We start from the raw sequence: 17,797 nt of genomic DNA on the forward strand, positions 1-17,797 counted from the left end.
TTGGAACTAGAAGATAGTTAAGGTTCCTTCCCAACCAAAGCATTCCATGATTCTGTGAGGTGTCACAGGAACTAGATGCAACCATTAGAAGTCTCTGAAAACAACACAGATGGACAATGTTGGACCAGCCCAAGGTAATGATGCACAGATGGAACAGGGCTGGAGTGTGTCAGTGGGAAGTGGAAATGCAAAAGCACAGGCTGCATTCCTCCTGCTCTGGAGCAGAGAGAGCCACCAACAATGCAACCAGCATTCCTTTAATTTCAATCCACTCACTGGCACTCAATCCACTCCAGTGACAGTTGTGTGACCTTCATTCTCTCACTGCCCAAGTGGGTATTCCACAGGTTTACACATCACATACCAATCACTGGTAATGAAAGCAGAGGAACAATTTAAGAACTCCAGTGTTACCATTTTTTTTTAAAATGGTAGATTAAACCAAGAAATCATTGTCTAATCTTTTTTTAGTCCTTTAGCACCGGTGCATGTTGCACAGGATTTGAGAAGTAAGGAGGTGAGAGTTTACAAATCCAAATTCCTGAGCAAACTGCTTCAGAAGTTTTCCCAGAGTTAAGTTGCCCAGCGAGGTTGTGGACTCCTCATTCCTGGGAGTGTTCAAGGCCAGGATGGAGGGAGCTTGCAGCAACCTGGTCTAGTGGAAGGTGTCCCTGCCCATGGCAGGGGGTTGGAATGGGATAAACTTTAAGGTCCCTTCCAACTCAAACCATTCTGTGATTCTAAGGCAGGGTTACAACACCTGGTTACTTTTTTGATGTTGTTCTCAGAAAACATTTGCAAAATGGCCATTTAGGATCTCATCTTTATTATCCCAATGCCATCAATGCCACATAGATTTTGCCTCTCAGTAAATGCAGAGTATAATATTTAGATGTTTTACGGCTCCAAGCCTGGAAAGCCATTTCCATCTTAAGAGCCTCGAGAAGCAATAAATCATAACATTTCAGACAGGAGTTGTTTTTGACTCAGTATACTGAGTTAAATTACTTGTAGCATTACAGCAGAGTAATTCTGTGTGTGAGAAACGAGCAGCAGCACTTTGGTGATCAGGTTAGAGGGATATTTGTGCTAACAAGGAAATTTAAGCTCCATTCCAATGCCAGAAATCTGGAGCCTTTAGCAGTGTCTCCTCTGCTTCCTCCAGGGACCAACTGGGTATCACTCTCACATACTTCTCTGGAGTGATGAAAGCACATTATAGGCTAATAAAAGGCAATCCATGGTATTTTTTACAGGTCTCCAAAGATCAGCAATTTATTAAAAAGAGCTTTCCAGGAACCTGGCAAAAACATAACCTTCCTCCTCAACACCTCGCACCAAATGCATCTTCCCTTAGATAAATTCCTAGAGCTGGAATACACAAAGTCACTCTTCCCTAATTGCTGCTGGTTTGCATTTGCAAATTCCAAGTGGTGATGCCTCCTGAAGTGGTGTTGCCTCCTCGCTTGTCAGCAGAGATTTATCAACCCCCTTCCGTGTCCAAAGGTCACACAAGCAAATCAGTAAATCCGAGTGTGCTCTGAGCAGGAATCCAGGAATCCCTCCCTCCCCAGCTGAGCTGTCCCATCCATAACAGTGCACACACTCAGGATGACACAACACAGACTAAACCAGCTTAAATAATGAAAAACAAAACCGTAATTATCAAATAAAAGAACAAAGCAGCTCTGAGGGCTCTGCTGTTCTTTATCCTCCGGTGACTTATTCGCAACAGGTCTCCCGGGCACTGCTGTGAATTAAGAGTAATGAGGAGATGCTCCAGGGCTTGGTTAAAGGCTACTGCATCCAGCTGTGCATCTGTTGTTAGAACACAAAGAAACCACCAAAAACTGAAGGGCTGATTCTCACTTCCCACTTTAAACCACCCCAGCAGTGTAAATGTGAGCATAAATTACACCCACATCTCCTCTAACAGCGGCGTGAACGAGCTGGAGTGAAAAGGATGATCCAGCTGAAGATTTCCAGTTAAGAACTAAAGGAAACAGGGAGTGCAGATGTTTCGTTGCCTCGTGCCTTGTGCAAGTGCTGCTTTCTGTGTGTGCCTGAGTTGCTAAGCTCTCTTTTGAGCAGCACCTGGGAGCTGCAGCATCACAGGAGACACTAAAAACCAGGCACGGAAAACATGGAAATACCCAATAAATGAACCACACAAAAATTCCTTTTACTGTGTCTGCACCTTCACTGGAATAAAAATCTCTCTCCCAGCCCACCTGCTGCTGGGAAGCTCTTGGATTCATCCCCACAGCTGAGAAAAGGCCCTCAGAGTGAAAAAAGCCAAGTCCCTCTGTGTGAAATCAGGTGAAATCAGTTAAATCAGCCAAGTCAGGTGGAATAACCAGGCGAGGAACTCTGCTCCTTCACGGAGTATCCTGATCCATCACAGGTCACATCACCTGACTTCAGGCCCGTTATTCCTTTGGCTTCCCAGGGCACTCTGCAGACTGAGTGACACCTCCAGTCTGCACTGACCAGGGTCACCACCAGACAACTCACCCCTTGTGGGACGGTGTCACCCCAAAAGCCCCCAACAACGATGGGCTGGCAGGGATGCAGGAGACTGGGGCAGAAGGAACAGCCTGGCACAAGGACCTTGTTCTGATGTCTTCCCAAAGGTGCTCACTCCAGAACCTGGAGTTACTGTTAATATCAGTTAACCTTACTGTTAATATCAGGTTTTTTCATGTTGTTATTTTTTTAAACACATAAAACTAAAAACAGAAGATGTACCTGTGCAGCTCATACACAACGTGTCCCGACAGCAGCGGTGCGAGTTCAAGTCATCCTGTGATTTATTGCCTCTGGAATGTCTCACATCTAAGTCATAGAATCAGGGAATCACAGAATCATAGAATCAGCTTGGAAAAGACCTCTAAGGTCCCCAGGTACAACCACTGACCCAGCACCAACACCATGTTCACCGCTAAACCATGTCCTCAAGTGCCACATCCTGTTTCTTGAATACTTCCAGGGATGGTGACATGGACATCCTACCCCAGGAATCACAGTTTTCCAGCCTTACAGTCCATAAAACCTTATTCTCTACTAATATTCTCTCCCTTATTCTGTGAGGGTGGTGAGACACTGGCACAGGTTGCCCGGGGAGGTTGTGGATGCCCCAACCCTGGCATTGTCCAAAGCCAGGCTGGATAAAGCCTTTGACCAACCTGGTTTAGTGGGAGGTGTCCCCACCCAAGGCAGAGGGGGTTGGCACTGGATTATCTTCCAACTCCTTAACATTCTATGATTCTATAATTCTCCTTTTTTTTTTTGAGGGATTCTGCTTCACCACTGAGACTCCAGAATGTGGCATCTAAGCCTGTTATAATGGGCTGAAAGCAGAAAAGAATGTCAAAATACACATTCCAGGATTATCCTACCAAACTGGGTGGGGTGGTTTCACAATATTTTGGTAGAGAAAGGTTTCAGAAGCTCATTTTTTTAAATTACACTGCGATGCTGAGAGCCGGTGGCACTGAGTGTTTAACTCACTGTTTAATTCAATTTTGCTCTGTCTAAAAATAAGAAAGCAGCACATTAATCCCAAATCCTGTAAACACAGACTTGTAAACACTCCCCACCACCCTCCTCACCCATGCTGGGGAGGGCTGGCCCGTGTTTTCCAAGCCTGTTTGGAAGCAGATGGCAGCCACATAATTCGGATTCGCTGCAATCTGTTGCTGGTGGGGGGAAAAAAAAAAATCTCAACTGCCTCTTCCTCCAAACGTAAAACCTGGGAAGTTCAACCCACTCCGTAGTTTTGTTACATGTTTTGTAACAGTTTTGCCAACAGCCCCAGCCCTGCTCAGGGAGAACACATGCTCCTTGTTCTCAGCCTTAACTCAGCAGTGAAAAAACCCCTCGCATCGCTCCGGGAAGGGTAAAATGTGGATTTGCTCAGCTCCTAGTCTGGCTTTGCCTCCTGCACACGCATCCACCGCTCCTGACATGACACAGAGAGGATGAGCCACTTCATCTACCTTAATTTTTATCACAGTATCTAAAATCTTATGGAAAATACATGCAGATTACAGGGAAATGCTTTTTGCCCCCCCCAAAAACCCCAACACTGTCAATCTGTTGATGAACTCCCTCTGCTTTGGTGAGGGAGGGGCACAAAACTGGATGAAGGATTTTGTGGATCCCAAGCAAACGAGGTCAAGTCACTTCCCTCTGCCTACAGGTTGTGCTGCTGCTTAAAGAGCCTGGGATGTTGGTGGATTCACTTGTCCAGGGAAGGGAACAGAGCTGGGAAGGGGCTGGAGCAGCAGGAGTGGCTGAGGGAGCTGGGGGGCTCAGCCTGGAGAAAAGGAGGCTCAGGGGGGACCTTCTCGCACTCTGCAACTCCCTGACAGGAGGGAGGAGCCGGGGGGGTCAGGCTCTGCTCCCAGAGAACAAGGGACAGGATGAGAGGAAACAGCCTCAAGTTGTGCCAGGAGAGGTTCAGAATGGAAATTAGGAACAATTCCTTCCTGGAAAATGGTTCTCCAGCTCTGGCTGTAACATCCCATCTTAGATACAGTGGGAGACAGTTTGGAAAGCTACAGTCAAGGTAAATCATGGAACAGAATCCCAGAAGGATTTGGGTTTGAAGGGACCTTAAAGTTCATCCTGTTCCAACCCCTGCCATGGGCAAGGACACCTTCCACCAGCCCAGGTTGTTGTTGCTGCCACCCACTGTCCTCCCCTCACCCACAAATCCAGTCACTTTAACCTACAAGATCCCCAGGTTGGTCAGGCCTGATTTCCACTTGGTAAATCCATGCTGACTGTTCCCAAGCCCCTTCTTTCCCTGCATATGCCTAGAAAATTGTCCCAAGAAATTTGTCCCAAGGGGTCCAAATGGAGCTGACTGCCCTGTAGCTCCTTGGATTGCCCTTGTGGACTGAGGAATATGGGTGCAGTATTTGCCTTTCTCCCATCTCTGAGGGCCTTCTCCACTTTCCATGGATTTTCAGAGTGGCCTTGCTTTAACATCAGCCACCTCTCAGCACCTCCAGATGGAACCCACCAGGTCTCATGGACCTGCAGGCACTCCCTGACTCAACCCTTTGGTGCTGCTGGTGTTGCTCTGTGTCTCTAACACCTTTGCTAATCACAGAGGCCAAAACACAGGAGTAGATGTTCATGGAATCACTTAGGTTGGAAAAGCCCTCCAAGATCACCAAGTCCAACCATTTAACCAGCACTGCCAAGGCCAGTGCTAAACCACATCCCAGGTGCCACATCTACACGACTTTTAAACACATCTTGCTGTTCTTCACATCCCCTTGAGACCATGAGCTCTAGGTGAGCTCTGGCTTTCCCAACACAAACCCAACACTCCTGGATGGTGTTTCTAACCTCCAGACTCTGCTTCCACCTCCTGAATATTCCTTTTTTTTTTTTTTTTTTGCATATTGAAAACAAAATGAACCCCACTGCTCTGTTGTGCCTCTAGCAGAGATCATAACACGGTGCCTCCAAGTGAAAAACCTCTTTGACCCCACCCAAAACTCAAGGCTTTGATAGTTCTTCTCTCTAAGCATGAAAAACTGGATAGTGCTGGCAGTGATTAGTTAAGACCCTTCACAGCAGCCTGTAAATAACCCTGCTTTGACACAAATGCCAGTGGTCACAAAGCTTCAAAGTCCTTCTTTAAAAGTGGCCAATTTTATTTGACTGGGTTTCTCTGTGCAGGAATGAGTTTTGGAAGCTGATTCCATGTGATACAATCAGGATGTTTTAGTTCCTGGAGATAAGTTGACACTTCTAATCCCACCCCCAGCTATAAACTTGAGAAGCATGACACAGATTTCCTACAAACTTACAAATGTTTTCTTGGCTGTTTCAGAAGCCTCAAAGTGCCTCAACTGCAGGTTTTTTTATAAAAATAAAAATCACTAACCTGAAGTTACAACATTCCTGTGATCCCTGATGTTTATAAACACTAAATGAAGCTGTCAATGAGCACGTTCATATTCTCACCAGCACAGAGCTGCCTTGCTTTGGTTTTTTTTTTTCTCCTGGGAAAAAATGCAGGGGAAAAATCTCCCCAGCTGTAAATCCCCCCTTCCCAGAGTAACAGGAGACACTGGACATCAGCTGGTGAGTTGGGTTGAGCTGGAACTTTACTAGAATACTGGAAAATGCACCAAGACATAAGATTAGAAACCTCTACTGGTCATTCTTTTCCTTCATAAAACCATTTACTTAAGTTCCTGCAAAACTCTTCCCTGATCCCACCTCAAACCATGTTTTTCAATGCTTGGAGTTTAAAACCTCCTCCTATTATTGGTACCATCAAATCTTCACCTAAACTATGTTGGGGATGAGGTGATATGGGAAGACTTTTTGGTGTAATTGATGTGCCTTCCTGGGGCATTAATCCATGTCAGATAAACAAAGTGAAAGGGGGTAGGTATAGATCAGACATTTTAGGAAGAAATTCTTCCCTGTGAGGGTGGGGAGGCCCTGGCACACGTTACCCAGAGAAGCTGTGGCTGCCCCATCCCTGGGAATGTTCAAGGCCAGGTTGGACAGGGCTTGGAGCAAACTGGGATAGTGGGAGGTGTCCCTGCCCATGGCAGGGGGTTGGACTAAATGATCCTTCCAACCCAAACTATTCTGTGATATCAGACCAGGGGTCCACCTTGGATGATGTGGGACGAAAACCCTTCAGGAGATGGCAAAGGGACAAGTCCATTAAGCCACTCCTTCTGCTTCCCTCTGCAGAGAACAATTACTAGAAACTGCCTTCAGCCTGGAAGAGAAGCTGGAGGAATTTGTTCCTAACTTGCTTCTGTGCTACAAGCAAAGGCACAAAGCCTTTTTAACCCATTTAGAATCATCAAATCACATAAAGACCCTCCTCAGCAATTCAAAGCCCCAAGGCTTCCAGAGCTCAAGGAGTGTTTGGACAGTGCTCTCAGGGACAGGGTGGGATTGTTGGGGTGTCTTGTGCAGGGCCAGGAGTTGGACTCAGTGATCTTTGTGGTCCCTTCCAGCTCAGGATATTCCACAATTCGACTTGGTACAGTCCTTGGTGAGCAGAGTGAGAACATCTTTTCTCAAGTCATGCAAGGTTTGGCGTTTTCCACCTGCTCTGCCCTGGAACAGCTGCTGTGGCCAAACTTCACCCGAATCTGCTGCTGCTGAAAAGCAGCACCATGGTACTACGGCCTCATTCACCGCTGCCTGCCCCAGATTAGGAACTCTGGGGGCAGCAGCTCACAGAGATGGGTTGTGCCAAGGTTTAATCAAGGAATCACAGAATCAATTAGGATGGAAAAGACCTCTGAGATCACTGAGTCCACTCTGTGATGGAACACCACCTGGTCAACTAGACTAGAGCACTGAGTGCCATGTCCAGTCTTTCCTTGGACACCTCCAAGGATGGGGACTCCCCTGGGCAGCACATTCCAGTATCTAATCACCCTTTCAGTGAAGAAATTCTTCCTGGTATCCTACTTAAACCTCCCCTGGCACAGCTTGAGGCTCTGTCTTCTTGTCCTGTCCCTTGTTCCCTGGGAGCAGAGCCCGATATCCCCCCGGCTCCCCCCTCCTGTCAGGGAGCTGCAGAGCCAGAGGGTCCCCCCTGACCCTCCTTTTCTCCAGGCTGAGCCCCCCCAGCTCCCTCAGCCTCTCCTCACAGGAAGGTGATGCTGCTCCTGTGCCAAACTTGGCTCTGCCAAAACCACCCTGCAGACCATCTGCAGCATCAGCAGCACTGACAGAGCTGAACCAGGGTCTGCTTTCTCCTTTGGGGGAGGTCTGGCTGCTTCCCTTGGGTTTTATGTCACCACTGCAGGGACTGTCTCAGATGCTGGACCGACGTCCACCCGCAGGGTCCATCCCAGTGCATCAGTTCAGACCCTGCCAAACCAAACCTGTGTTAAACCCAGCACAATTGGGGGCTTGAAATTATGTGCCAGCTCTTGACCCATCACATCATCTCTGAGATGGTACCAAGATCAGGGGATGAGTTTTAACGCCCTGGAGCCAGGAGAGAGATTCCCCTCTGTGTCTTAGCCGTGCCATTTCACAGAATCCATCTCTCCAGGAGAACTCTTGGTCACTTCAGAGGTTACAGATGCGGTTTCACAAGATTCATTTTCATGAAATGAGACTTTTATCCTCCTTTTTCTAAACCGTCTCATCTCACAGTGCACTTCAGGTATGATATTAACTGTACAGACTCACACATTCCCAGGCAGGAATGTTAACAGGGAATGCTCAAGAACTGGAGAATGATGTGCAGGGGGATGCAGAAGGATGTAAGAGCAACACAGCATCCTGCTCAGAACAGGAGACAGGCACATGCAGCCACCTTTCACTAATGGGAAAAAAACTTCGGGAAAGATGAATAAATCAAAGGGATAATTAAGAAGGGATCGTTTTTGAACTGCATAAAATCTGGAGGAAGATGTCGACACTCAGTCTTAACACCTCCTCCCACAAAGCCTTCCACTTTCAGCCTCTGCCACAACGTGGTGGGGATCAGTTTTCAAATCTTTTAAAGCAAAGTGGAGCTCTCCATTCTCACACTATTCCCAGTATATTGATCCCAAGTATGCAAAAAACAGCAGCCAGAACTATTAAGGGTGTTGGAAGCAGATGCTTTGATGTAACTTGGACAGAAATTACAGGAAGTGAGATATTATTGCACCTCCTTGGCCTAAATAGTAATAAGACTGTGTGTCTATAGGAAAATAGGGAAAATCACAGTTGTCTAATAAGAATTCCACTGCCTCAGAATGAAGTTTTGGGCAGATAATGCTGTGGAAATCACTTGTTTCAGTAATCAAATCTCCCTCTCATCACCTCACTGCTATCAGGCTTCTGATATAATTGTCATGATCACTTCTAACAGTGAGGAAAGTTTGTCTTTTAGCACAGCCAATCTTGGTCCTCTTTTCCTGCACTGCTTCAGACTCACTCGTTTATACAGTCAGATTTTTTTCCCATATAAATACTCCTTTCTAGGAAAATAAATTCAAAATAGTGCCAATGTTCAGATAATCAATATAAATAAGAGTTAAAGACACAAAAATATTATCTAAAGGGACAAAATCTCTTGTTTTTCCACCTGAGAGGATCAGGCTTCCCACTTATTTCTGTCTGCAGGAGTTGTCCCCAACATCCTGACACAGAGCACTGACACAGAACTGCTCAAAACCCACCTGGCTGAAAAGACAGCAAAAAAAAACCTTAAAACAAAAGAACCTAAAGCTCAGACGCCTGGAATTTCCTCTTAACACCTCTTCAAGCATTCGCTGTTCATTGAGCCTTTCATTTCCTTCTCAAATAACCTCCCACTGAGTTAAACCAACACAATCGAACAAAATCTCGGTAACCAGGAGACACGGGGAGCTCCCACAGATCCACGGAACACGTGGAGATCTGTCCCACCCCCGTCCCGTAGTGCCATCTGAGCTGGGATCAGCAGCTGCAGGAGGAAAACCGGAGCCCTGGACTCAGATTATGGCATCAGTTCTGCCAAAGACTTACTTGGAAAAGAGGAATGTCCTCGGGGATGGCCAGACCTGTGAGCAGAGGGGTGATGGAGCTCAGTGAAAAATAATCACAGAGTCGTTTAGGTTGGAAAAGACCTTCAAGATCATCCAGTCCAACCTTTGAACAATCACCACCTTGTCAGCTGGAATAATTGGTGTCTCCTGGTGAACTCACTTGTGGACTCTCTGACACAATGTGTCAGCTTTTACTCCCTGGGGACTGGAACAGGTTTTTCTCTCTCCTCTGTTTTCATGGACTCTGCAAGCATTTGTTATCTGAAAAATCTACACTGAAAAATGTGGTTGAAACGGGTCAAATCCAAAAGTTACTACAGGGACAGGCTCCGTGTTTCCTGCACACATTAAACACCACGATAATTATCAAATAATTTCAAAGAAACACAGAATTATGAAATGGTTGGGGTTGGAAGGGACCTTAAGGATCATTTTAGTCCAACACCCTGCCATGGGCAGGGACACCTCCCACTATCCCAGGTTGTCCAAGTCCCATCCAACCTGGCCTTGGACACTTCTAGGGATCCAGGGGCAGCCACAGCTTCTCTGGGCAACCTGTGCCAGGGCCTCACCACCCTCACAGGGAAGGATTTCTTCCTAATATCCAATCTGAATCTAATATTCAGAAGAGACTAATTATCCAGTGCTTTATGCTATGCTTTTTCATGATTCAGCTCTGTTGATTTCATGATTCAGGACATCAAGACAACAAGCTAAAGATCACTAGAAAACACTAATCAGGTTTGCTCCAAAGTTTTTAAAGCAGAAGCATAAATACAACAACCACTATTTCTTCTTAGTCACCCCGTTCTGCAGATACTTGAGGAAAACTAAATCAAACTGGCGAGGAGTAGCCTCACTCCTCTCCTTGTGCTGGAAGCAGATCTGTGTGTCCTAAAGCTCCTGTGACAGCAGGTGACACTGTGACAGCAGTGACAAAGCTCTCACCAGCTGCTGGGTTCATTTCACTTTATAAATCCTTTTATTTCACCTGACCACAACACCCTCTTCTTCTGGTCACTCTGCCACAGTACAAACACAGCCTGGACCTTCCCACTCCAGCTCCCCCTCTGTCCCAAATCCTGGGCTCAGCTCTGTCACACATCTCTCCCCACACCCCAGCTTGTGATTCCTTCACCATTTACCTCCTCAGCGACATGATACCTTCCAAGTGCTTATTTTAAGCAGCTCAGAAGCTGTTCAGATCTGTGCAAAACAGCAAATCAACTCCCTGCTTTAGTTTCTGCACCAAACTGGGGCATCCTTGGGATCTGTTTAGGGAGCATTCAAGATCCCACCTCCTCCTCCACACTCCTCCGGCCTCCATCCTCCCCCTGCACTGCTGGTTTCTTTAAAGCTCACATGGTCCAAGAGGACACCTCTATCATGACAGAATACTCTTCTTTCCTCTCCTGAAGTTTTCAGGGCGGCAAAAGTTAAACGGGAACGTTTTTGTTTCTTCTAGTGAAAACTGCTCTGCACAAAAATACAAGAAACTGGGGAAAAAACTGGTTGTGCCTGAGGAACTGGTAAACGCCCTGTGGGAAGGGATGTGCTTTGAGCCTGATCCCCTCCCACTGGGATGTTCAGTGATGCAGCACTGTCTTAAATGTAGAAAGACATCCCTAGGAACCCTGTGTCATTCCACACCACCCCCTGAAACACAACAAGCAGAATATTCTTCTCTCAGCACATCAAAACCACAGGGAAAACCAGGAATCACAGAATCACAGAATGGTTTGGGTGGGAAGGGACCTTAAAGATTCCAATTTGTTTGATCCTCCTGCCATGGACAGGGACACCTTCCACTATCCCAGGTTGTCCAAGCCCCATCCAACCTGGCCTTGGACACTTCCAGGGATCCAGGGGCAGCCACAGCTTCTCTGGGCAACCTGTGCCAGGGCCTCCCCACCCTCACAGGGAAGAATTTCTTCCACATATCTCATCTAAACCTATTCTCTTTCATTTTGAACCCGTTCCCTCTTGTCCTGTCACTCCATACTCCTATAACAGTCTCTATCTTTCTTACAGGATCCCTTCAGGTACTGGACAAATCAGGTCACCCCAAAGCCTTCTCTTCTCCAGGCTGAACAATCCCAATTCTCTCAGCCTTTCCTCGTAGGAAAGGTGTCCCATCCCTCTGGGTACAACTCAGGTTTCCCATCTCCCTCCCACCCACTTATCCACTGCAAGTTATAAGTGAAGAAACATCTGTGACAATGAGACCCAGCTCCCTTCTCCTGGAATAACAAATCCATGTTCTGGCTGCAAGGTCGGCACATCCACAGGCTCTGGACTCTGCCAAGGCAACACACGGATATCACAGAGACCTGACAAAGGCTGACAGCAGACCTTTTCTTACATCCTCTGCCAGCTCTCCTGTGTGCCAAAATATCCAACCACCTCTACCCCCCTCCCTGAGGAAACAACCCCCAGCTCTGCCTTACCTTAATCCACGGATAGAGTCGATGTGCAGGACAGAGAGCAGGGCCCAGGTGACACCAACCAGCACAGGTTTGCTTTTAGTTCAATTTTCAGCTGCTCTAGATTCCTACCTGGTGGCTGCTGAGCCAAACCTGCAGAGCCTGGCACTGGGAGCTGCATTTCTGCTTCCTCAGAAAGCCAGCAGTTAATGGCATTCAGGCTGACTCGAGAATCATGGAAATATCTTTATTAAGCATGTCAGGAAACGTAGCAAAATGCTGTGTCGAACAATTGGCCGTAGCAATGCTACTCAGCCCTGCAAAGCGAGCCTGGATCACATCTGATGTGTTACATAAAATATATGTCAGCATTTTCCTGGCAATAACAATAGAGCAGTTGTTGAAAAAACCTTAACACGCTGCAAATAAAATATTTGGAATTGTGGTCACTGCGGAGCTTAACACACTCAGCTGGAGACTCACATGTCTCAATCCCCTTACAAAGTGCTGAATAAGGCCACTTTTTCAGGTATATAAATACACAGTGGTGAGTTTAAGGTCTTCTTATATATTTCAGGTATAAAAGACATTTTTATTTAGCTCTATCTATGCATTCCTGCATATAGGGATATGACCCGAGGTGCAAAAAATGGAGATGAAAGCAGGAAAGCAAGGCCAGTGTGAGGGAGGAGATACAGTAGCAAAGTTTTTTATGAGGCTTGAAAACTGCTGAGATTAGTCAGGAAAGAAATCAGAAATAATAGGAAAGCAGTGGATGATCATATAAGGAGGAGGGAAAGCACTAAATGTAGGGGATGGGGAAATGAAAAAAAATAGAAATAAAAAATACAAACAAACAAACAAACCCCAACCCAAACAAACAAGCAGAGAAGAACTGCCTTTTAAATGAGTTACAGAATTGCCAAGGGTCAGAGAAGAGTTCAGGAGCCAGGAATGCACCCTCAGAGTTCAAGCATGTGATTTCTCCATGGAATTCTGTCCAGCTGGAGCTCTGGATGCTGTCCTTGCAAGGCTTTGAGAATCTACCCATTGCTGACTGTGGGCCCCCCCCCAGTAACTACACCAGTAACTCATCTCCTCGGTGCTCTCACTGAAGCAGAAGCTGCTTTTGGCACTTTTGGGGGATGGAGAATCCTCCAACTCAACCCAAGCCCAGCCCAACAGAGGTGGCCTCCTGTGACTTCTTGTGACCTGACCCTATGGGACAAATTCCAGTTAACATCAGTGCTCCCAGTGACTCCAACAAGGTCGGGATTTCATCTCCTGCTACTTATGGGTCTGAGCTGTGCTGGCTCATCCTGAATCATAGAGGTGCTGACACCTCATTCCTGAGCTCTGAGCAGAAACCTCCTTCCCCAGACACATGTCCCCATCCAGACTGGGCTCATCCCACAGTGAGGGCAGCAGGGGAGAGGGGGATTCTGCCCCTCTGACCCCTCAGGTGAGACCCCACCTGCAGAGCTGCCTCCAGCTCTGGGGAACAACAGCACAAGGACGTGGAGCTGCTGGAGCGAGTCCAGAGGAGGCCCCGGAGATGGTCCGAGGGCTGGAGCCCCTCTGCTCTGGAGCCAGGCTGGGAGAACTGGGGGGGTTCACCTGGAGAAGAGAAGGATCCAGGGAGACTTGAGAGCCCCTTCCAGTGCCTAAAAGGGCTCCAGGAGATCTGGAGAGGGACCTGGGACAAGGGCTTGGAGAGACAGAACAAGGGGGAATGACTTCAAGCTGAAAGATGACAGGAATAGATGGGATATTGGGAAGAAATTATTGGCTGTAAGGGTGGTGAGGCCTTGGCACAGGTTGCCCAGAGAAGCTGTGGTTGCCCCATTCCTGGAAGTGTTCAAGGCCAGGTTGGATGGGGCTTGGAGCAACCTGGAATAGTGGGAGGTGTCCCTGCCCATGGCAAGGGGTAAAACAAGATGACCTTTAAGTTCTCTTCCAACCCAAATCATTCTGGGATTCTGTGACCCTTCCAACCAAACCATTCTGGGATTATCAGTAAAAATCCCTCTGGCATAGCAAAAAACCAAAATTCAACTTGACCTGAAAAGGACACACAGGAACTGATTCAGCACCAGTTTAGATTAAATTCAACATTTTATATAAGTAAGGAAACTCCCAGACTTTCCAACTTTTCCCACTGTAATATCCCAGGATCAACAAGTACTCAGGGCTAGACTGGAACAGCTGGAAAAGGGATATACTGGATATACTCAGCCCCGTGATGCTCAGTGACAGGAGCAGGACTGGGCTGGTGGCTGTGCTGTGTTTCAGGTACCTTTGAAGAGACTGACACCAGCAGAAACAAAGCACTTGCATTTCTGTGAGCTCAGTCATCCCAGGAGAGCACTTCTGAAAGGTTTAGGAAGCCTTTTGATTAGAAGGGAAACTGGAAATCCCAGCTACAGATCCCAGCACAGAACAGGGAAAAACCTGCTGTCACCAAAACGACCCATTTAATATTTTTTTTCCCACAGCTCTACCAGAAAATGAGTTACACAGAAAACCAGATGAAGGGTAAGGAGGAACACAGAGGGCTGTTAGTGTGGTCTCACCACCACCTCCCTGCTCCAGGTAATTCTGCTTTGTCCAAGCTACCCCCGAGAATCCCCTGCTCTCACCTGGTTTATCTGTGATGTCTCTTTAGGGATGACGTGACTTGGTGCTGATTTTAATGCATCTCGACACCTATCAGGGCTCCTGATCTCACAAGGTGCCTTTCTCACCCTTCCCAGCTCCCCTTCTTCCCTGAAAAACTGCATCAGACGAGGACTTAGCCCTAAGCCCAACAGCTTAAATGAGTCACTCGTCCCACTGAAGGGGGTGTTCAGTCTGGAGAAGTGAAGGCTCCAGGGAGACCTCAGAGTCTCTTCCAGCACCCAAAGGGGCTCCAAGAGAGCTGGAAAGGGACTTTGGACAAGGGCCTGGAGGGACAGGATGGGGAGAATGGCTTCCCACTGACATGGGATAGCACCACACCCACTTGGAGGGATTGAACATCAGTAGCATTCCTCTGCTTTTGTTATAAAAAAAGACGAAAAACCCCAAATAACTAGAAATCTGTGCCAGTCCTGAGCTAGAACTCAGTGGCTGATCCTTCTCCCCAGGTCCTGTCTGCAGGGATTTGCAGCAGGGACACAGCAACCACCCCACAGAGACACTGGGATGTTGATAAGTCTGGTCTAAAGGAAAGAATGGCTCTCAAACCTGGCTGTAGCATCCTGGGCAGAGCCCCAGCTTATCCTGGGATCTGATGGGTAAGGAGAGCAGTGGGTTCTACAGGCAGAGGAAAAAGGCTTGAGGAAGCAAAGCTTTATAGGAGGAGGAGGATGGGGAGATCTGGCAGCCCCACTGGGAAGGCAAATTTGCTTTTCTTAGATTATTTAGGGTCTCCCCCTAAATCTTCCTTGGCCCTGCCTCGTCTAACGCCGGCCCTGCCAGAGACACTAATTTTCCCTGCCCCATCTGTTTGGATTTGCTCACTTCCTAATTTATCCAACGCCTAGCTCCATGGTGGCTAAGCATTTTAATCACAGTGATTAACACACTGAGCAAGAACAAAACAAAAATGGTTAATCAAAGGCTATTAGCAGTGTTTGAATGTCTCGACGCCGCGTTTTACACATGAATGCTGGTTAACGATCATCTCCCCACAACACTTCCTACGGTCCCTGATTTATTCCTTCCTCTGCCAGCTCGCAGTTTGCCACCACCACGGCAGAGATTTTGACCCATTTGGCACCGGGAGGACACAACACTCTCCTGCAGGAAACGCTCAGGGTTTTCAGCCTGTCTGAAGTGCTCGAAGCCACGAGCAATCACCGGAAAATCCTCGGGAGAACAAGCACAGTGGGACGGAGATGCAACCTCTGATGCTTCCAAACATAAAGAGGATCCTTCCCAAATCGAGGAATGGGACAGATCTACAACAAAAAATGCCAAGGACTGTCATTATTAGATGTCTTAACTAGTGTTTGGCACACAGGGATATTATTTATGCACAAACACAGGGAGCTGGGGATTAATATAAGCCTCGACTTGCTCCTACAACCCTACTCATCACCCCAAAATTATTCCCAGCATCAAAACTGAGCCCAGTGCCCAACTGGGAATCAGAAACCCCCTGGGTGAAGCAATCTTAGCACCCAAAAAGGCTCGAGGATTGCTCACAGGAAGCGAGGGGATGCCCTAATACCTGGCCAAAGCATTAATTTGGGAAGCCCAAGCCTGGAAGAATGAGTTACCTGGGCAGGGAAAGTGTCTTATCTGTGTTTGTAAAGCCCTGTGTAAATTAACAGCCTTGCACAAACAGGATTTAAAACAAAAATACAAGTGCAGCAACAGGGTTTATGGCTTTAAATACATCTCCAGTGGTTTAGGCTGTGAGCACAGAGCTGAATGGTTTATTTACAAGTCACGGCTGCTTAAAGGAAAGCAGAAATGTAGGTTTGTTTGGGTGTTTTTTAATAGTTAATACAACTAAAAGCAGCCCAAAAAGTTTGGCCACTCTTCCATGTTTTGAATTCCGCTGCTTTCAACTGGTCCTTCTGTCACTGAGCTTTTTCTGAGGCCCCATTGGCCAAATAAGTTTTATTTTTCTTATGAAATAGGACACCATGGGGCTCTGGTTCTGGGTTCAAAAGCCTCCAGTAAAAGCTGAATGACGGGTTGTGGAATCATGGAATCATTAAGGTTTGAAAAGACCTCTAAGATCATTAACCACTATGTCCATAATAACCAGTAAGGCAGAAAATGCTACAATCCCATGCCTGCACACAGACATCCAGCTCCCTTGGGATAAAAAAGGGTCTCTTTGGTGGTGAACTGGAAGGAATTGAAATGAGCAGCACAAGCAAACACTTCCTGTTCTACTCAGGTTTTCACCTCCCTTTTCCAAGTAATCACCACTACAGGGACATTAATTGTTTCAGCTCAATCTTTGCTTTGTTAGAAGTGTATATTTACAGCAAAACGGCAGTTTTGGGGTTTTTATCTCCAGTTTTGGGTTTTCTGGATATGTGGAGACAAGTATCCGAAGTCTCAGTGCTGTGCAATAGAAAAGAGTCATCTCAAGATGGACCTCAATGAGCTCAGTCCAGTTATGTCTCCAGTCATTCAGGTCCCTTAAAACATTATTCCCAGGCACAGGAAGCAATAACCACACTGACCCTGCACGTTATTCATTTAAAAAGCCTGGCTGGTAGATCCTTACATTGCCCATCCCAGCTTCCCACCAGTTCTACTCCACTGTTTATTTATAATTTACTATCCAGGTGTCTCTGGGACAACTTAATACCCCGCGATGGGCTCTCATCTCCTCCCTGCTAATGAACATAATAAATAACCACAGTGAGCATTAGAATCAATATTACACTCTGCTCACATCCTGGAGAACATGAGGTCTGTGGCTTGAAATCCTGCTGGAGATGAAAAGTCTCCCTGGGATCGGGAGTGCTCAGGCAGGAAAGGTGGATTAGTGGGCTTGGATCCCAAGGGACAGCTCTGTTCTCCGAAGGGCTGGGAAGGCATCGTGCAGCTCATGGCTCATGTTTCAGGTGAGATGCCAAGAACTGTTTGAAACTAAAACAGGAAAGATTTAGATTGGATATTAGGAAGAAATTCCTCCCTGTGAGAGTGGGGAGGCCTTGGCACAGGTTGCCCAGAGAAGCTGTGGCTGCCCCATCCCTGGAAGTGTTCAAGGCCAGGCTGGATGGGGCTTGGAGCAACCTGGTCTAGTGGAAGGTGTCCCTGCCCACGGCAAAGGGGTAAAACAAGATGACCTTTAAGTTCTCTTCCAACCCAAATCATTCTGGGATTCTGTGACCCTTC

At 47.0% G+C, this 17,797-nt stretch overlaps 1 protein-coding gene across 6 annotated transcripts in view; it reads right to left on the minus strand.

Moving 5' to 3' along the window:
* XKR6 (XK related 6) overlaps positions 1-17,797 on the minus strand; it is a 179,008-nt gene that overhangs the window by 140,870 nt on the left and 20,341 nt on the right. Inside the window, exon 1 of one of the 6 annotated variants that reach the window (XR_001877318.1) lies at positions 12,083-12,163. The exons of 3 other annotated variants lie outside the window; for them this stretch is intronic. The gene's annotated coding sequence lies outside the window, so the exon portion shown is untranslated. 2 more of the 6 variants (XR_001877316.1, XR_001877319.1) reach the window with 2 other exon arrangements.

Source organism: Lepidothrix coronata, unplaced genomic scaffold (assembly GCF_001604755.1).
Source record: "Lepidothrix coronata isolate B3197 unplaced genomic scaffold, Lepidothrix_coronata-1.0 Scaffold179, whole genome shotgun sequence".
Taxonomy (NCBI): domain Eukaryota; kingdom Metazoa; phylum Chordata; class Aves; order Passeriformes; family Pipridae; genus Lepidothrix; species Lepidothrix coronata.